The sequence below is a fragment of the Dendrobates tinctorius genome, unplaced genomic scaffold (genome assembly GCF_039654945.1).
Source record: "Dendrobates tinctorius isolate UK_male_01 unplaced genomic scaffold, ASM3965494v1 ptg000366l, whole genome shotgun sequence".
Classification (NCBI taxonomy): Eukaryota; Metazoa; Chordata; class Amphibia; order Anura; family Dendrobatidae; genus Dendrobates; species Dendrobates tinctorius.
In genome coordinates this window covers 2933469-2954870 of record NW_027362032.1, presented here as the reverse complement: position 1 = coordinate 2954870, position 21402 = coordinate 2933469, and the positions used below count along the sequence as shown (strand labels likewise).

The 21402-nt window shown below is 48.1% G+C and overlaps 1 protein-coding gene and 1 non-coding gene across 2 annotated transcripts in view; both read left to right on the top strand.

Moving 5' to 3' along the window:
- Window positions 1-21402, top strand: part of LOC141075662 (uncharacterized) — a 109316-nt gene that overhangs the window by 10668 nt on the left and 77246 nt on the right. The window lies entirely within an intron of this gene.
- On the top strand, window positions 6590-6672 carry TRNAL-CAG (transfer RNA leucine (anticodon CAG)). The gene has a single exon. It is a non-coding gene; the product is annotated as a tRNA-Leu (tRNA).

Genomic DNA, 21402 nt, shown 5'->3' with positions numbered 1-21402 from the left:
GTGTTACCTACTGAGAGACAGAGAAATAAAAAAACAATAATTAATAAGGGAAATATTGCATTCATAATTGGTGTTCACAGCAGAGTGACAACACAGCCCCCCTAACCCTCCCCTACCCCACAGGGAACGCCTGTACCCCGCCATGCCCCCCACAGCTGTGCCCATACACTGTCCTCACCTCCCCCTGCAGGGACCACCTGTCTCCCACGCAGTGCCCCCCACAGCTGACCCCAAACACTCTGCAGGGACCCCCTGTCTCCCACGCAGTGCCCCCCACAGCTGACCCCATACACTCTGCAGGGACCCCCTGTCTCCCCCGTAGTGCCCCCCACAGCTGACGCCATACACTCTGCAGGGACCCCCTGTCTACCCGCAGTGCCCCCCACAGCTGACCCCATACACTCTGCAGGGACCCCCTGTCTCCCCCCCCACAGCCTCCGGGCTGCGAAGAAATCGCGACGGAGCCGCCGTCCCTGTACCGGAGCACAGCCCGCTGCCACCACCGCACCGCAAAGCGCCGCCCGCTGCCACCACCACAGAGCCCACCTGCCCCAGCACAGCTGCCCCAGCGCTGCTGCCCCTGCCCAGCTGCCCCTGCCCCAGCGCTGCTGCTGCCCCTGCCTCAGCGCAGCTGCCCCTCCCCCAGCGCAGCTGCCTCTCCCCCAGCGCAGCTGCCCCAGCACAACCAACCTGCCCTAGCACAGAGCCGCCACCGCACGAGCCTGGACCACTGAATGACCCCTGTGACTACTTCACCTGTGCCAGATCCCTTCCCAGGTAAGCTGATTTCGGACTGTAAGACGGACCCCCATTTGACACATTATTTTTTTTCCCCCTATTTTCCTACTGAAAATTGGGGTGTTCTTATGGTCCGTTGCATCTTTTTTTTTTTTTTAAAGAAAAGAAAATAAACCTAGTGGCAGCATGTGTAATAACAGTCTCCAGGTCTTATAGCCTAATGTATACACCATAAATATTTATATGTGTGTCTATACAGTTGGTGTATATATGTGTGAGTATATTTTTTAGCCTTAAAGTTTTGATTCTCCATCCTCATTTCTTTCTTTTCCAAATCAAAAAAACACTCGTGTGAGAGCAATCTGCATCCAAAAAAACTTAGGGATAGGGACAATTTAGTGAGTACGTCGGGCTCCCTTAAAAGGTCAATTCACCCAACGAACAAGGGTGCTGCTTGCTCGTCGGGTGAGATGGGCAGCACGATTATTATCATCTAACACGCTTTCCTAGGATAATCTGCCAACACAAATCTCTTCTTGAATGGACAATCGTTTCTTAAATGACAATTTATGCTGATAAAAAAAACCAAAAGCTCTAAATTAGGAAGGAGGCTGGAGGGGGGGGGGCGTCAGGGACTGGAGGGGGGAGACAGAGGCTGGAGGAGGAAGTGTGGTGGTGTAGACGGGGCTGCGGGAGGCTGTGTGGTGCTGTAGAGCGGGTTGCGGGAGGCTGTGTGGTGGTGTAGAGGCCTACAGGGCCACACAGCCCCCTGGTGTGACTTCCCGAGTGCCATGACAGCTGACTGTATATACATGTTTACACATACATGTATGTACATGTGCCATGACCGCTCCTTAGACCATACATACATGGATTGTCACTTACCCAAACCGAGGATGAAGAGGCTTAGCTGCTCCACATGATGGTGGCCGGAGAGCTGTGTTCCTCCATAGCGATGTCGTCCATTAGGCAAACTTGGTGTCCTTGTCCTGCCAGTTCTTGAGCCAGTTTAGTGTCCACGATGCCTTGTTACCTATTGGAAAAAAAAGGGAAAAGGAAATTATTGAATTTTGACATAGAATAAAAATTAAGTCCTATGAATTGTACTGGTACATTAACCCCTTTTTCTACGAGAGTATATTGCCAGCAGACACACAGAGAGCGGGCGACTGCCCCAAGTGTTACCTACTGAGAGACAGAGAAATAAAAAAAACAATAATTAATAAGGGAAATATTGCATTCATAATTAGTGTTCACAGCAGAGTGACAACACAGCCCCCCTAACCCTCCCCTACCCCACAGGGAACGCCTGTACCCCGCCATGCCCCCCACAGCTGTGCCCATACACTGTCCTCACCTCCCCCTGCAGGGACCACCTGTCTCCCACGCAGTGCCCCCCACAGCTGACCCCAAACACTCTGCAGGGACCCCCTGTCTCCCACGCAGTGCCCCCCACAGCTGACCCCATACACTCTGCAGGGACCCCCTGTCTCCCCCGTAGTGCCCCCCACAGCTGACCCCATACACTCTGCAGGGACCCCCTGTCTACCCGCAGTGCCCCCCACAGCTGACCCCATACACTCTGCAGGGACCCCCTGTCTACCCGCAGTGCCCCCCACAGCTGACCCCATACACTCTGCAGGGACCCCCTGCCTCCCCCCACAGCTGACCCCATACAGGCATACAGTTACCGGCCGGCAGCTCCAAGGTTCAAATCTGGCGCTCAGGTGACGTCATTGTTGCTGCAGTTAGACCGAGAAAGCAGGGGGTGGGCTCGGAGCCACGTGACACAGAGCCCGGCCGCCCATCCCCCAGCCTCACTGTACTGCAAGCCAGGGAGAGACTGTTTGTGTGCTGCACGGCACTGACTCCGCCCCCCGAGCCAGGGGATGAGTCACAGGCAGCTCGGCGTGTCACACGACTCCTCACTCTTCCACCTTCTATGCAGGCCGGATCTTGGTTCCCATAGCACAGTGACCCTGCCCACCGGCCAGTCACTGCCGCCCCTCCCCCACCACTAAGCGATCTTACACAGCAGCACAGAGCCAGGGAGGAGATGGGAGATGACCCCGCACCACACAGCGGAGCACTATGAGCCCTGGGGGTGCAGCGCTGACCCCGCCCACGCCGCACCACACAGCGCAGCGCTATAAGCCCTGGGGGCGCAGCGCTGACCCCACCCACCCCGCACCACACAGCAGAGCACTATGAGCCCTGGGGGCGCAGCGCTGACCCTGCCCACCCCGCACCACACAGCGCAGCACTATGAGCCCTCGGGGCAGTCTCCCGTAGAGGCGTGGGTTCGAATCCCACTCCTGACAGCAGCAGTACTGGTCCCTGGAGGTGCAAGCTGTTGTGCACCAGGGAGCGTGTTCAGCGTCTGCAGTCACCACGTGGAGGCGTGGGTTCGAATCCCACTCCACACAGCGCAGCACTATGAGCCCTCGGGGCGCAGCCAGGGGTGGGATTCAGCGGGTTCTCCCCGGTTCGGTGGAACCGGTTGTTAAAGCTATTGCTCTCATTTTTGGCACCATTAGCCGGCTCTCACTTTTGAAAATGAGATTTCAAATTTTGAGGTCTGCGGCAGATTCTTTCCGGCGTCCATGCTCCCGGAGGCCACTGCAACATGGCGGCGGCCAGCAAGGGAAGTGCGGGGGACTCCGGGCTGCGAAGAAATCGCGGCGGAGCCGCCGTCCCTGTACCGGAGCACAGCCCGCTGCCACCACCGCACCGCAGAGCGCCGCCCGCTGCCACCACCACAGAGCCCACCTGCCTCAGCACAGCTGCCCCTGCCTCAGCGCTGCTGCTGCCCCTGCCTCAGCGCTGCTGCTGCCCCTGCCTCAGCGCTGCTGCTGCCCCTGCCTCAGCGCTGCTGCTGCCCCTGCCTCAGCGCTGCTGCTGCCCCTGCCTCAGCGCTGCTGCTGCCCCTGCCTCAGCGCTGCTGCTGCCCCTGCCTCAGCGCTGCTGCTGCCCCTGCCTCAGCGCTGCTGCTGCCCCTGCCTCAGCGCTGCTGCTGCCCCTGCCCCAGCGCTGCTGCTGCCCCTGCCCCAGCGCTGCTGCTGCCCCTGCCCCAGCGCTGCTGCTGCCCCAGCGCTGCTGCTGCCCCTGCCTCAGCGCAGCTGCCTCTCCCCCAGCGCAGCTGCCCCAGCACAACCAACCTGCCCTAGCACAGAGCCTGGACCACTGAATGACCCCTGTGACTACTTCACCTGTGCCAGATCCCTTCCCAGGTAAGCTGAATTCGGACTGTAAGACGGACCCCCATTTGACACATTATTTTTTTTCCCCCTATTTTCCTACTGAAAATTGGGGTGTTCTTATGGTCCGTTGCATCTTATAGTCCGAAAAATACGGTAATTTATCCTGAGATTACAGAGTCTGCAACTTTTCTATCTAGCCAGTTAGAAGTGACTCATTGTAACACTTAGGGTACCGTTACACCTAGCGATGCACCAGCGATCCCGACTAGCGATATGACGCGGTCAGGATCGCTGGTGCATCGCTAGGTGGTCGCTAGTGAGCTGCTACACAGGCAGATCTCACCAGCGACATTGCTGGGGACGGGGATCGCTACTTACCTGTCAGACGCGGCGATCCTGCGTCCTCCCGCCCTGGGCGCCACAGGAAGCCCAGCAGGAAGTGGCCGACGAGGAATGGACCAGGAGCTTCTCGCGCGATCAGTGATAACCAGCGGGGGAGCCGGTCGGAGGTAAGTATCACATGCAGGGATATCGCTAGCAATATCGCTGCAACGTCACAAAATCGGTGACTTTACAGCAATATAGAATCGTAGAGTTGGAAGGGACCTCCTGGGCCATCTGGTCCAACCCCCTGCTCAAAGCAGGATTCGCTAAATCATCCCAGTCAGATGTCTGTCCAGCCTCTGTTTGAAGACTTCCATTGAAGGAGAACTCACCACTTCTCGTGGCAGCCTGTTCCACTCATTGATCACTCTAACTGTCAAAAAGTTTTTTCTAATATCTAATCTGTGTCTCTTCTCATTCAGTTTCATCCCATTGCTTCTAGTCTTTCCTTGTGCAAATGAGAATAAAGTTGATCCTTCTACAATGTGACAGCCCTTTAGATATTTGTAGACAGCTATTAAGTCTCCTCTCAGTCTTCTCTTTTGCAAACTAAACATTCCCAAATCCTGCAACCTTTCCTCATAAGACAGGGTTTGCAGACCGGTCACCATTCTGGTCGCTCTTTTCTGAACTTGCTCCAGTTTGTTGATGTCTTTTTTAAAATGTGGTGCCCAAAACTGGACACAATATTCCAGATGAGGTCTGACCAAAGAGGAGTAGAGGGAAATAATGACTTCACGTGATCTAGACTGTATGCTTCTGTTAATACATCCTAGAATTGCATTTGCCTTTTTTGCTGCTGCATCACACTGTTGACTCATATTCAGTCTGTGATCTATTAGTATACCCAAGTCTTTTTCACATGTGCTGTCACTTAGCCCTATTCCTCCCATTCTATATATGCTTTTTTCATTTTTATTGCCCAGATGTAGTACTTTGCATTTCTCCCTGTTAAAAACCATTCTGTTAGTTGCTGCCCACTTCTCCAGTTTATTTAAATCTTTTTGAATCCTCTCTCTCTCTTCTCTAGTATTAGCTATCCCTCCTAGCTTTGTGTCATCAGCAAATTTAATCAGTTTACCCTCAATTCCTTCATCTAAATCGTTGATAAAGATGTTGAACAATACAGGGCCCAGGACAGAGCCCTGTGGTACCCCACTTGAGACATTCTTCCAACTGGATGTGCAGCCATTTACGACCACTCTTTGGGTCCGATCACTAAGCCAGTTATGAATCCACCTAACAGTTGCCTTGTCCATTCCATACTTAGTCATTTTTTCAATAAGGATTGTATGAGAGACTTTGTCAAATGCTTTGCTGAAGTCAAGATATACTATATCTACAGCATTTCCTTGATCCACCCAATCAGTGATACCGTCATAGAAGGAAATTAAGTTAGTCTGACATGACTTATTAGTTAGAAACCCATGCTGACTCTGTTTAATCACTTCATTCTTATCCAGGTATTGACATACATGTTGTTTAATAATTTGTTCAAAGATCTTTCCTGGTATAGAAGTCAGACTCACCGGCCTATAGTTGCCTGGGTCCACCTTCTTCCCCTTTTTGAAGATAGGAACAACATTTGCTCTTCTCCAGTCTTCTGGCACTTCTCCTGTTCTCCAAGAATTTTCAAAGATTATGGAGAGGGGTTCAAAAATATTGCTAGCGATATCGCAGTGTGTAACGGGGTCTTTACAGACAATGGCGTTTACCATCTGTCTGCAGAACTAAAGTAATGAAAAAGAAGCTGGTAATTAGCTTTCAAATGACATCCCAATGTCCCCTCTGGCTTTACCAGAGGCCCCAATGTCTGATTTGGACAGCAGATTTGAAAAGACATTTTCAGTCTGGGGCAGTCTTGGGGGTTCTCAATCCCCTTAACTACTCTGCAGAAGGGGTCAGGCAAATCAAGCTTGGCAGGAACATCATCCAGGAGGCCACCTACATACAGCAACATCACTTGTCCCCCTGCTCCAAATGGAATTTGAATTCAGGGGGTCAGAGCCTGGCTGTCCATGGATAAAAGTGGTCCTTGTGGTGCAGGCTTGAGGGTGCACAAATGCCCAACAGAGCACCACACAGCCCCAAGAACTGCTCCCTCACCTCAGTCTGGTAATTAGCTTTCAAATGACATCCCAATGTCCCCTCTGGCTTTGCCAGAAGTCCCACCAGGGGCCCCAATGTCTGATTTGGACAGCAGATCTGTACTGAAGTCCCTGGTGGTGCAAACTCTTGTGTCACCAGGGAGCATGTCAATGTCAGCAGTCAGGATGGCCTAGTGGTCTAAGGCACTGTGTTCAGGTTGCAGTCTCCCGTGGAGGCGTGGGTTCGAATCCCACTCCTGACAGCAGCAGTACTGGTCCCTGGAGGTGCAAGCTGTTGTGCACCAGGGAGCGTGTTAAGCGTCTGCAGTCACCACATGTGGAGGCGTGGGTTCAAATCCCACTCCTTGACAGCAGCAGTACTGGTCCCTGGAGGTGCAAGCTGTTGTGCACCAGGGAGCGTGTTCAGCGTCTGCAGTCACCACGTGGAGGCGTGGGTTCGAATCCCACTCCTGACAGCGACAGTTTTTTTTTTTTTTTAACCCCTTCACCCCCAAGGGTGGTTTGCACGTTCATGACCGGGCCAATTTTTACAATTCTGACCACTGTACCTTTATGAGGTCATAACTCTCGAACACTTCCATGGATCCCGGTGATTCTGACATTGTTTTCTCGTGACATATTGTACTTCATGTTAGTGGTAAATTTTCATTCAAATAACTTGCGTTTATTTGTGAGAAAAACGGAAATTTGGCGAAAATTTTGAAAATTTCGCAATTTTCCAACTTTGAATTTTTATGCCCTTAAATCACAGAGATACGGCACACAAAAAACTTGATAACTAACATTTCCCACATGTTTACTTTACATCAGCACAATTTTGGAACCAAAATATTTTTTTGTTAGGAAGTTATAAGGGTTAAAAGTTGACCAGCGATTTCTCATTTTTACAATACCATTTTATTTTTAGGACCACATCACATTTGAAGCCACTTTGAGGGGTCTATATGATAGAAAATACCCAAAAGTGACACCATTCTAAAAACTGCACCCCTTAAGGTGCTCAAAACCACATTCAAGAAGTTTATTAACCCTTTAGGTGCGTCACAGGAATTTTTTTGAATATTTAAAAAAAAATGAACATCTAACTTTTTTTCATAAAAAAAATACTTCAGGTTCAATTTTTTTTATTTTACCAAGGGTAACAGGAGAAATTGAACTGCAAAAGTTATTGTGCAATTTGTCCTGAGTACGCAGATACCTGATATGTGGGGGGGAACGACTGTTTCGGCGCATGGCAGAGCTCAGAATGGAAGGAGCGCCGTTTGACTTTTTCAATGCAAAATTGGCTGGAATTCAGATCGGACGCCATGTCACGTTTGGAGAGTCCCTGATGTACCTAAACAGTGGAAACCCCCTACAAGTGACCCCATTTTGGAAACTAGACCCCCCAAGGAACTTATCTAGATATGTGGTGAGAACTTTGAACCCACAAGGGCTTTACAGAAGTTTATAACGTACAGCGGTACAATTAAAAAATCATATTTTTTCCACAAAAATGATCTTTTCACCCCAATTTTTATTTTCCCAAGGGTAACAGGACCCTAAAAGTTATTGTGCAATTTGTCCTGAGTACGCTGATACCCCACATGTGGGGGTAAACCACTATTTGGGCGCATGGCAGAGCTCGGAAGGGAAGCAGCGCCATTTGACGTTTTTGGCTGGAATTGAGATCGGACACCATGTCGCGTTTGGAAAACCCCTGATGTACCAAAACAGTGGAAACCCCCCACAAATGACACCATTTTGGAAACTAGACCCCCTAAGGAACTTATCTAGATGTGTGGTGAGAACTTTGAACCCCCATGGGCTTCACAGAAGTTTATAACATAAAGCCATACAATTAAAAAATCATATTTTTTCAACAAAAATGATCTTTTCACCCTCAATTCTTATTTTTCCAAGGGTAACAGGACCCTAAAAGTTATTGTGCAATTTGTCCTGAGTACGCTGATACCCCACATGTGGGGGTAAACCACTATTTGGGCGCATGGCAGAGCTCGGAAGGGAAGCAGCGCCATTTGACGTTTTTGGCTGGAATTGAGATCGGACACCATGTCGCGTTTGGAAAACTCCTGATGTACCAAAACAGTGGAACCCCCCACAAATGACACCATTTTGGAAACTAGACCCCCTAAGGAACTTATCTAGATGTGTGGTGAGCACTTTGACCCCCCCCAGTGCTTCACAGAAGTTTACAACGCCCGGGCGTGAAAATAAAAAATTCGTATTTTTTCCACAAACATGATCTTTTAGTCACCATTTTTTTATTTTCCCAAGGGTACCAGGAGAAATTGGACCCCAAAAGTTGTTGTCCAATTTGTCCTGAGTATGCTGATACCCCATATGTGGGAGAAAACTACTGTATGGGCACACGTCAGGGCTCGGAAGGGAAGTAGTGACGTTTTGGAATGCAGACTTTGATGGAATGGTCTGCGGGTGTCATGTTGCCTTTGGAGAGCCCCTAATGTACCTAAACAGTGGAAACCCCCCACAAATGACACCATTTTGTAAACTAGACCCCCCAAGGAACTTATCTAGATGTGTGGTGAGCACTTTGACCCCCCCAGTGCTTCACAGAAGTTTACAACGCCCGGGCGTGAAAATAAAAAATTCGTATTTTTTCCACAAACATGATCTTTTAGTCACCATTTTTTTTATTTTCCCAAGGGTACCAGGAGAAATTGGACCCCAAAAGTTGTTGTCCAATTTGTCCTGAGTACGCTGACACCCCATATGTGGGAGAAAACTACTGTATGGACACACGTCGGGGCTCGGAAGGGAAGCAGTGACGTTTTGGAACGCAGACTTTGATGGAATGGTCTGCGGGTGTCATGTGCGTTTGGAGAGCCCCTGATGTACCTAAACTATTGAAACTCCCCACAAGTGACCCCATTTTGGACACTAGACCCCCCACGGAACTTATCTAGATGTGTGGTGAGCACTTTGAACCCCCAAGTGCTTCACAGAAGTTTATAACACTCGGACGTGAAAATAAAAAAATCATTTTTTTTCCACAAAAATGATATTTTTGCCCCCAATTTTTTATTTTCCTAAGGGTAACAGGAGAAATTGGACCCCAAAAATTGTTTTGCAATTTGTCCTGAGTAGGCTGATACCCTACATGAGGGGGTAAAACACTGTTTGGGCGCATAGCAGAGCTTGGAAGGGAAGGAGCACCATTTGACTTTTTCAACTCAGAATTGGCTGGAATTGAGATCAGACGCCATGTTGCATTTGGAGAGCCCCTGATGTGCCCAAACAGTGGAAACCCCCAATTCTAACTCCAACCCGAACCCCAACACGCCCCTAACCCTAGCCCTAACCCTAGCCCTAACCCTAACCCTACCCCAACACACCCCTAGCCCTAACCCTAGCCCTAACCCTAATGGAAAAATGGAAATAAATACATTTTTTTTATTTTATTATTTTTCCCTAACTAAAGGGGTGATAACGGGGGGTTTGATTTACTATTTATGGCGGTTTTTATGTTTGGCGGCTGTCGCACGCTAAAAGATGCTTTTTATTGTAAAAATAGTTTTTGCATCACCACATATTGAGAGCTATAATTTTTCCGTATTTTGACCCACCGAGTCATGTGAGGTCTTATTTTTTGCGGGACGAGTTGACGTTTTTATTGGTACCATTTTCGGGCACGTGAAATTTTTTGATCGCTTTTTATTCCGATTTTTGGGACGCAGAATGAACAAAAACCAGCGTTTCATGAATTTCTTTTGGGGGGGGGTGCGTTTACACCGTTCCGCGTGCGGTAAAATTGATAAAGCAGTTTTATTCTTTGGGTCAGTACGGTTACAGCGATACCTCATTTAGGTCGTTTTTTTATGTTTTTGTCGGTTTTATGCAATGAAAACTATTTTATATAAAAAATAATTATTTTTGCATCGCTTTATTCTGCGAGTTATAACTTTTTTATTTTTTTGCTGATGATGCTGTGTGGCGGCTTGTTTTTTGCGGGACAAGATGACGTTTTCAGCGGTACCATGGATATTTATATGCGTCTTTTTGATCTCGCGTTATTGCACTTTTTGTTTGGCGGTATGATAATAAATCATTATTTTTTGCTTCGTTTTTTATTTTTATTTTTTAAGGGGTTCGCTAAAGGGGTTAACTAATGGGACAGTTTTATAGGGCAGGTCGTTACGGACGCGGCGATACCTAATATGTGTACTTTTATTGTTTTTTTTTTTTTATTATTTTAAAAAAATGAATTTATTGGGGAATATTTTTTTTTTTTTTTACTAATTTATTTGGCGATTTTTTTTAATTTATTTTTACACTTTTTTTTAATTTTTTTTTTACTTTATTACATAGTCCCAGGTGGGACATCACTGTCCTGTGACAGATCGCTGATCTGTCACATCACAGATCACTGTGACAGATCAGCAATCTGTCACAGGCAGTGCACAAGGCTTCCTCATGCCTGCGCTTTGCAGGCACTGAGGAAGCCAGCTTCCCCAGGCCCCCGAAGGCCCCCGTCGCCATCTTGGATTCGGGGGCCTGGAGGATAGGAGCCCCCCGCAGCAGCGCTGCACATTGCGCTGCCGTGGGGGGCTCAGGGAAGCACGGAGGGAGCCCCCTCCCTGCCGATGCTTCCCTTTAACTCCCGGTACACCGCGATCGCGTTTGATCGCGGTGTGCAAGGGGTTAAAGTGTCGGGGGCGGTCCGTGACCGCCCCTGACACATTGTGCCGGGTGTCAGCTGTGATAATCAGCTGACACCTGGCCGCGATCAGCGGCGCTCACCACGTGGGCGCCGCTGATCGCGGTAGACGTACTATCCCGTCCCCGGTCATACGGGCCCGGGTACCGTGGACGGGATAGTACGTCTCATGTCAGGAAGGGGTTAAAGAAAAGAAAATAAACCTAGTGGCAGCATGTGTAATAACAGTCTCCCGTGGAGGCGTGGGTTCGAATCCCACTCCTGACAGCAGCAGTACTGGTCCCTGGAGGTGCAAGCTGTTGCGCACCAGGGAGCGTGTTAACCGTCTGCAATCACCACATGTGGAGGCGTGGGTTCAAATCCCACTCCTTGACAGCAGCAGTACTGGTCCCTGGAGGTGCAAGCTGTTGTGCACCAGGGAGCGTGTTCAGCGTCTGCAGTCACCACGTGGAGGCGTGGGTTCGAATCCCACTCCTGACAGCAGCAGTACTGGTCCCTGGAGGTGCAAGCTGTTGCGCACCAGGGAGCGTGTTAACCGTCTGCAGTCACCACATGTGGAGGCGTGGGTTCAAACCCCACTCCTTGACAGCAGCAGTACTGGTCCCTGGAGGTGCAAGCTGTTGTGCACCAGGGAGCGTGTTCAGCGTCTGCAGTCACCACGTGGAGGCGTGGGTTCGAATCCCACTCCTGACAGCGACAGTTTTTTTTTTTTTTTGTTTTTTTTTAAAGAAAAGAAAATAAACCTAGTGGCAGCATGTGTAATAACAGTCTCCAGGTCTTATAGCCTAATGTATACACCATAAATATTTATATGTGTGTCTATACAGTTGGTGTATATATGTGTGAGTATATTTTTTAGCCTTAAAGTTTTGATTCTCCATCCTCATTTCTTTCTTTTCCAAATCAAAAAAACACTTGTGTGAGAGCAATCTGCATCCAAAAAAACTTAGGTATAGGGACAATTTAGTGAGTACGTCGGGCTCCCTTAAAAGGTCAATTCACCCAACGAACAAGGGTGCTGCTCAGGGTGGATTGATTTAAATCACGCCGATTTAAATCAAAAGATTTTTTTCTATTTAAATCGGATCGATTTAAATCATGATTTTAATCATGATTTAAATCACTGATTTAAATCAAAAGGTTTTTTTTTAATATAAATCACGATTAAAATGAGAAGTGAGAGCAGTGTGCATGTGCGCCCATAGTTACACGGACGAAAGTAGGGGCAACGATCTAACGCCAGGGTGAGGGGGGGACCCCAAAGTAAGTAAAAATCTTTTTTGTTTTACTATATGGCAATAGGTAGGTGTTTAAAAGCAGCATGTCTTAATTGTATAAATTATTAATAGCCTCCACATTTTGTTCATACTGCCCCTTTAATTCCACACTTCTAGCTTGGTTTCAGTTTTGGTTTAGTTTCTTTTTCCCTGCATTCAGTTGACATACCCAAACTTGTTGGATAGTCAGCAGTACTTGGCTCAGGCTGTAGTAACTATGTAGGTGACTATACAGTTTTTTTTTCTTGTATCGGAGGCAGCGGCAGCAGCAACATGTTGGGGCCACTCACTGTGCAGCAAAGCTGGGGCCACTCACTGTGCAACATAACTGGGGCCACTCACTGTGCAGCATTATCTGGGGCCACCCACTGTGCAGCATTATCTGGGGCCACTCACTGTGCAGCATTTTCTGGGGCCAGTCACTGTGCAGCATTATCTGGGGCCAGTCACTGTACAGCATTATCTGGGGCCAGTCACTGTGCAGCATTATCTGGGGCCACTCACTGTGCAGCATTATCTGGGGCCACTCACTGTGCAGCATTATCTGGGGCCACTCACTGTGCAGCATTATCTGGGGCCACACACTGTGCAGCATTATCTGGGGCCACTCACTGTGCAGCATTATCTGGGGCCACTCACTGTGCAGCATTATCTGGGGCCACTCACTGTGCAGCATTATCTGGGGCCACTCACTGTGCAGCATTATCTGGGGCCACTCACTGTGCAGATAACTGGGGCCACTCACTGTGCTGCATTATCTGTGGTCACTCACTGTGCAGCATAACTGGGGCCACTCATTGTGCAGCATTATCTGGGGCCACTCACTGTGCAGCATAACTGGGGCCACTCACTGTGCAGATAACTGGGGCCACTCACTGTGCAGCATTATCTGTGGTCACTCACTGTGCAGCATAACTGGGGCCACTCATTGTGCAGCATTATCTGGGGCCACTCACTGTGTAGCATTATCTGAGGCCACTCACTGTTCAGCATTATCTGGGGCCACTCACTGTGCAGCATAACTGGGGCCACTCACTGTGCAGCATTATCTGGGGCCACTCACTGTGCAGCATTATCTGGGGCCACTCACTGTGCAGCATTATCTGGGGCCACTCACTGTGCAGCATAACTGGGGCCACTCACTGTGCAGATAACTGGGGCCACTCACTGTGCAGCATTATCTGTGGTCACTCACTGTGCAGCATAACTGGGGCCACTCATTGTGCAGCATTATCTGGGGCCACTCACTGTGTAGCATTATCTGGGGCCACTCACTGTGCAGCATTATCTGGGGCCACTCACTGTGCAGCATTATCTGGGGCCACTCACTGTGCAGCATTATCTGGGGCCACTCACTGTGCAGCATTATCTGGGGCCACTCACTGTGCAGCATTATCTGGGGCCACTCACTGTGCAGCATTATCTGGGGCCACTCACTGTGCAGCATTATCTGGGGCCACTCACTGTGCAGCATTATCTGTGGCCACTCACTGTGTAGCAATATCTGGGGCCACTCGCTGTCCTCATTATCTGGGGCCACTCACTGTGCAGCATTATATGGGCCTCTCACTGTGCAGCATTATCTGGGGCCACTCACTGTGTAGCATTATCTGGGGCCACTCACTGTGCAGCATTATCTGGGGCCACTCACTGTGCAGCATAACTGGGGCCACTCACTGTGCAGCATTATCTGTGGTCACTCACTGTGCAGATAACTGGGGCCACTCACTGTGCAGCATTATCTGGGGCCACTCACTGTGCAGCATTATCTGGGGCCACTCACTGTGCAGCATTATCTGTGGCCACTCACTGTGTAGCAATATCTGGGGCCACTCGCTGTCCTCATTATCTGGGGCCACTCACTGTGCAGCATTATCTGGGGCCACACACTGTGCAGCATTATCTGGGACCACTCACTGTGTAGCATTATCTGGGACCACTCACTGTGCAGCATTATCTGGGGCCACTCACTGTGCAGCATTATCTGGGGCCACTCACTGTGCAGCATTATCTGGGGCCACTCACTGTGCAGCATTATCTGGGGCCACTCACTGTGCAGCATTATCTGGGGCCACTCACTGTGCAGCATTATCTGGGGCCACTCACTGTGCAGCATTATCTGGGGCCACACACTGTGCAGAATTATCTGAGGCCACTCACTGTGCAGCATAATTGGGGCCACTCACTGTGCAGCATTATCTGGGGCCACTCACTGTGCAGCATTATCTGGGGCCACTCACTGTGCACCCTCGGCTTATACGCGAGTCAATAAGTTTTTTTGTGACAAAATTAGGGGGGTCGGCTTATACACGGGTCGGTGTATATAAGGTAGTACCACAGCCCCAAGGGGTAAATTGCAATGCTATATACAAAAAAAACAAAAAATAATCAAAACATAAAATAGAATGATAAAAATAATAATTAATTATGATGGAGCAACATTATGATTAAGACCCCGGCGGGGTGAAAACATCAACAACTGTAGTTGCTTCCTCACATTGTAAATTATCGCTCCCTTGTGAAAACCCCAATAAATCTTTTCTATTTATGCATGAACACCCGGCACTGCCGCTGGCATTCGGACCAGAGCTTGCGGCTGCATAGAAATACATACTGCACACTCTGGTCCGAGTGTCGGCGGCAGTGCCCGGTGTTCATGCGAGAGACTCGCACGAGAATCGTGAGTTTCTTGCATGTGTGTCCCCGGCCTTATCCTGGTCTAGGGCCTATATGGTCCATTACCCCAGCCCCTCACTTTAATTCTCACAGTGTGCAGGCTAATTCTAAATTTCACTGCATCTGTAGTTGCACAAAAACTCAACTAGCACCATTAACAAGCACGTCCACATCCTTGTCCCACCGCAGCGTTCAGTTGTCCACACCCCAGTCCATGGAACGCAAGTGTGGCGCCCCTGAGGCTGTTGCCACAGAGGTACTGCACCTTCTCCTAAGGTGTAGTGCCCCACCGCCTAGGTAAGTTGGGAACTCCTTTCCTCACTCCAACACCTGCATCCCACACACAGGATAGTTCAGCAGGACCACATTGCGGCTTCATGCTTAGAGGGTAGCAGAGCACCTTTCGTGGTTCCTGGCTTTATAACACGAGATGTGCTGGGAGGTGGGTGGAGTTGAGATACATAAAAGAGTGGGAAAGTGTAGGATTACAGGTCAGTCTGGCGGGAGGTCAGGCAAAAGAAGGACAGTCAGTCAGGAGAGTCTGAGGATGGGTCCAAGAGGGAAGGAAGAAGGAGTGCTGCAGCTGCCTTAGTGATCTGAGACAGCTGGCATGGGAAAGGAACAAGGAGAAAGATGTAGAACTGCAACCTAAGCTTCCATTAGAGAGAGAAAGAACAGTACGGAACGAAGGAGTAGAGAACAGAGAGGAGTTGTGGGTTGGAAGAGGAACCCTGCCTATAGGTTCTCAGCGCAAGGCCGGGGCCCGGTCTCCGAGGTTGTATGGATACTTATGTGTTATGAATGAGTCACCGGAGGAAAAAACAAAAATGCAAGCTATGTCCAGAAAACCGGAGAGGTTGGTAGCTAGCGGATTGCAGACCCCTGATCCTATTCACAACTAACAGTAGCCGTGGAGCGTTCCTACGGTGGTCCTAGACGCCTCTTCACAGCCGAAGAACTAAATAAGCCTAAAGAAAGAAAGGGGAAATCTAAACTGCCCCAGAGCAGACCCCAAAGCAATAGCCCCCAACATGTATTGTCGGTACAAACACAGACAGAAAGAAAGGCAGAGCAAACGATGGGGCCCAACTAACTAGATAGGAAAGGACAGAAAAGATGCTGGCTGCAATCCACAAAAACCCTACCAAAAAATGTCCCAACACGTCTGATAGGAAAAACGGCCCTGAAGTCACTAGACTTCAAAATCCCTATATCAGCACTCCGATATATTCTGAAGACAGAGCAAAAGAGATTTAACCGATCAGGGACAAAAATGGAAATTCAGCAAAGCCCCAGTCGGGGCTGCCTGAACACAAAACTAAGCAAATCAGACAAAATCTCATAGAACAATAACAGAGCAAAACTTAGCTTTAGAAGACAGACACACTGAACATGTGGCATGAACTGGCTCTCTCTACTGCGCATGTGTGCTGTACTCATGGTCAAGGAGTGCACGGTGACTCGCTCTCTGGCGGTCACTGGGCACACGGCACCTCGCTAAATGGCAGTACCACTTTTACAGTTGTGGCCAAAAGTATTGACACCCCTGCAATTCTGTCAAATACTCAGTTTCTTCCTGAAAATGATTGCAAACACAAATTCTTTGTTATTATTATCTTCATTTAATTTGTCTTAAATGAAAAAACACAAAAAGAATTGTCCTAAAGCCAAATTGGATATAATTCCACACCAAACATAAAAAAGAGGGTGGACAAAAGTATTGGCACTGTTCGAAAAATCATGTGATGCTTCTCTAATTTGTGTAATTAACAGCACCTGTAACTTACCTGTGGCACCTAACAGGTGTTGGCAATAACTAAATCACACTTGCAGCCAGTTGACATGGATTAAAGTTGGCTCAACCTCTGTCCTGTGTCCTTGTGTGTACCACATTGAGCATGGAGAAAAGAAAGAAGACCAAAGAACTGTCTGAGGACTTGAGAAACCAAATTGTGAGGAAGCATGAGCAATCTCAAGGCTACAAGTCCATCTCTAAAGACCTGAATGTTCCTGTGTCTACCGTGCGCAGTGTCATCAAGAAGTTTAAAGCCCATGGCACTGTGGCTAACCTCCCTAGATGTGGACGGAAAAGAAAAATAGACAAGAGATTTCAACCCAAGATTGTGCGGATGTTGGATAAAGAACCTCGACTAACATCCAAACAAGTTCAAGCTGCCCTGCAGTCCGAGGGTACAACAGTGTCAACCCGTACTATCCATCGGCGTCTGAATGAAAAGGGACTGTATGGTAGGAGACCCAGGAAGACCCCACTTCTTACCCCGAGACGAGTTTGCCAAAACTTACCTGAAAAAGCCTAAAACGTTTTGGAAGAATGTTCTCTGGTCAGATGAGACAAAAGTAGAGCTTTTTGGGCAAAGGCATCAACATAGAGTTTACAGGAGAAAAAAGAGGCATTCAAAGAAAAGAACACGGTCCCTACAGTCAAACATGGCGAAGGTTCTCTGATGTTTTGGGGTTGCTTTGCTGCCTCTGGCACTGTACTGCTTGACCGTGTGCATGGCATTATGAAGTCTGAAGACTACCAACAAATTTTGCAGCATAATGTAGGGCCCAGTGTGAGAAAGCTGGGTCTCCCTCAGAGGTCATGGGTCTTCCAGCAGGACAATGACCCAAAACACACTTCAAAAAGCACTAGAAAATGGTTTGAGAAAGCACTGGAGACTTCTAAGGTGGCCAGCAATGAGTCCAGACCTGAATCCCATGGAACACCTGTGGAGAGATCTAAAAATGGCAGTTTGGAGAAGGCACCCTTCAAATATCAGGGACCTGGAGCAGTTTGCCAAAGAAGAATGGTCTAAAATTCCAGCAGAGCATTGTAAGAAACTCATTGATGATTACTGGAAGCGGTTGGTCGCAGTTATTTTCGCTAAAGGTTGTCTAACCAAGTATTAGGCTGAGGGTGCCAATACTTTTGTCTGGCCCATTTTTGGAGTTTTGTGTGAAATGATCAATGTTTTCCTTTTTGCTTCATTCTCTTTTGTGTTTTTTCATTTAGGACAAATTAAATGAAGATAATACCAAAGAATTTGTGATTGCAATCATTTTCAGGAAGAAACCGAGTATTATCTGACAGAATTGCAGGGGTGTCAATACTTTTGGCCACAACTGTATTGGCAGGAGCTGACGGGAAGTCCTTTGCGGTGCCTGTGCTCTAAGGACAGAGCACGCCGCTCAGCCTCCTCTGCGCTGCTTGTCCACACCAAAAATCTCTGCTGTCGTGCCCTTTCTCTTAAGCTGGCCCCCTGCCTCTAGGTCACAGGGTCTGTCTGCTGCAGTTCGCTGCAGCGTTGGCACTTCGAGTGCATTGTGCACTACCCCCCTTGCTGCTCACACGCTCACAGCTGGGGACTCACTCCTGCTTTGTGTTTTTTTCCCTCAGCTTCCGACCACGTTCCCTGTCTATACATGCCCCCTCTTCCTGGGTAATGGAGCCTGTCCATTCCCCTATTACTTCCCTCGGGAAACGCAGCCTTGACAGTTCCGAACCCGGCACAGCACAGGTACCCGCAGCACGGTCATCCTGACTGCGTACATATCTGGCCAATCAGTTCTTTAATGCAAAAATCATAGAAGGCATGTTCTTCCAATTTTCAAGAGAAAATTGTACATTACATCCAGAACACTTTCACTTTGAAGGACTTTGTGGCTCATATCAATCCACAAGATGACACTAGTCTCATACTTCAAAATTTCGGTGGTAAATCATTTCCCCACTGATAGGCTGGGTATGTTCTGACATATGTAACATCATTTGGGTGATAATAATTATTCATACCTATTTGCTTCACAATATATTCATCTTTTTCTTAAAGGCTTCGGAATCTAATGTAAAAGTGAAAGCAAGTTGGTGAAGTGTGTTTTAACTCAAATGTGAAACGAATTGTCATCTTTACTATTTCTCCATTCCGTGTGCGGCTAACCACCTCATTGATCTTATTGAGTTTCTTTGGCAAGAAAACAACAGCACCATCAATACCACGTGCTTTTCCTATTAATTCATCGTGCTGGTAAAGTAGAGGTGAGATTAGTGATCTAGATAACATCTGTGGACTGTAGTCAACATGACACTGTGCCAAGACCCACTGGGATCTAGCTACCAATTTGACAGTTTGTGCACAGCTGAACAGAGTTGTCAGAAAAACGATTTTGATTCAATAACATGTTGGATGGTTTGTCTAGTGGAAACACCCATATAGTATTATTATAATTATTTATTTATATAGCGCCATTAATTCCATGGTTCTGTACATGAGAAGAGGTTACATACAAAGTAATAGATATCGTTTACAGTAAACAAATTTACAATGACAGACTGGTACAGAGAGTAGAGGACCTTGTCCTTGTGGACTAACATTCTACAGGATAATGGGGATGAGACAGAAGGTCGAGGGTGCGGTGCCTCAGCTGGTGGAGAGGCAGCAGCTCATGTGGTGGTGTAGAAGTCACATCTATGACCACCACGCTCTCCAATTGACACCTCTTGAAATGCAGCCGAAATGTCAAAATCTCCGTTACAGAAAGTGCAGGGGCTCCTTTTTTACGTCATCATCCAACCAGTTCAGTATTAGTAGGTAATGGATTTTCAGATTGCGGCCCAGGAACAGCAGCCTTCAGTAGTTGCGAGTCCTGCTCTTCCGCGTGATCTTGCTCTGGCTCTTTCAGTCATGATTTAATCTAGAAGATTTTGCCTTTAAATTCAGAGACAGAGTACAACACCGCCCAAGCGTTAACCCTCTGCTCCTCAGACTTTCTATCTGCGCAATGAATGCCTCTAGGCAAAAGATGATGGTGGTAGTAGTTGGAGTATTTAAGACAGTCATGAAGCAGCCATAATGACTTGAAACAGAAGTATTTTTACCGAGATATCACACTGTTCAATATGTGGCCTGTATTTTTACCCCAAAATAGTGTAGAGGACTAGGGTATCTGACAGCAAATACAGTGGAATATTGGCCAGAATTGCCACAATTTGTATGCATATGATATGTATATACACACATAGAGTGCTTGCCGGCCTTGCACTAATATGTATAGAGCGACGTACACTCCCCTGTCCACATAACACTGCAACCTATATACTCCGGAATTAGTCCTTAGAAGGACTGTTGGTTTAGCTGGATGTGAGTATTTAGGATGGTAGACCCCACACTGACTAATAACTCCCCAAATCTGACCCTATCTCTGCAGCAGCTCTCCCTACACTATCTCAATCCAGAGTTGAATGCACCGATCAGGGTGGTGTCCGGTCTCTTATACCCTTGATGATGCTGTGTGGCCAGCCAATAACTGCACGACCATAACAAAGATGGCTGCGGCATTACAGTGCCTGGCAGACAATCCCTGCATGGTGATTGGGTCTCTAAAGACCGCCAAAAATGCTGGGTGGAGCATTTCCCGCCGAGTAGTCCCGGATATGCACTGTGCTTGCCGAGTACAGTGATACTCAGGCGAGTAACGAGGAATAGCAAGCACGTTCGCTCATCACTAATCAGAAAATACATAAATGTAATTTATGACAAACAAATGAATGTGATATTGAAAGGATACGTTATGATGTAGAATATCGATGAGGGCACTGTTTATTAAGTAGATATTATAATATATTGCGCAAAAAAAATAAAGGGAACACTTATACAACACGATGTAACTCAAAGTCAATCACTTCTGTAAGATAACCTGTCCAGTGATGATACAACACTGATTGTGAATCAGTTCCTCCTGCTGTTGTGCAAATGGAACAAACAACAGGTAGAAATGATCGGCAATTAGCATGACAACCCTATAAAGGAGGATTCTGCAGGGGGTGACAACAGACCATTTCTCTGATCTCATCCTTCTTGGCTGTTGTTTTGGTCACTTTTGCGTTTTGTCATTGCTGTCATCTCTAGAGCGTGTACAGTAGCATGAGGCAGTATCTACAACCCATAGAAGTTGCTCAGGTAGTGCAGCTCTTCCAGGATGGCACATCAGTGCGAGCTGTGGCGAGAACGGTAGCTGTGTTTGTCAGCAGTGTCCAGAGCATGGAGCAGATACCAGGAAGCAGGCCAGTACACCAGGAGACATGGAGGGGGCCATAGGAGGGCCACAATCCAGCAGCAGGACTGCTACCTCCTCCTTTGTGCAAGGAGGAATATGAGGAGCAGTGCCAGAGACCTGCAAAACGACCTCCAGCAGTCCACTAACATCCATGTGTCTGCTCAGACTGTCTGGCTTGGCTTTTATCCTAAGTCATGTAACAAGGCTCGTTAAAGGGTCGACATTGACTTTTAGGATTGCTACTTCCAATAGGTGGCACTAGAGTTCTGGTCCTCTTCCTCTCT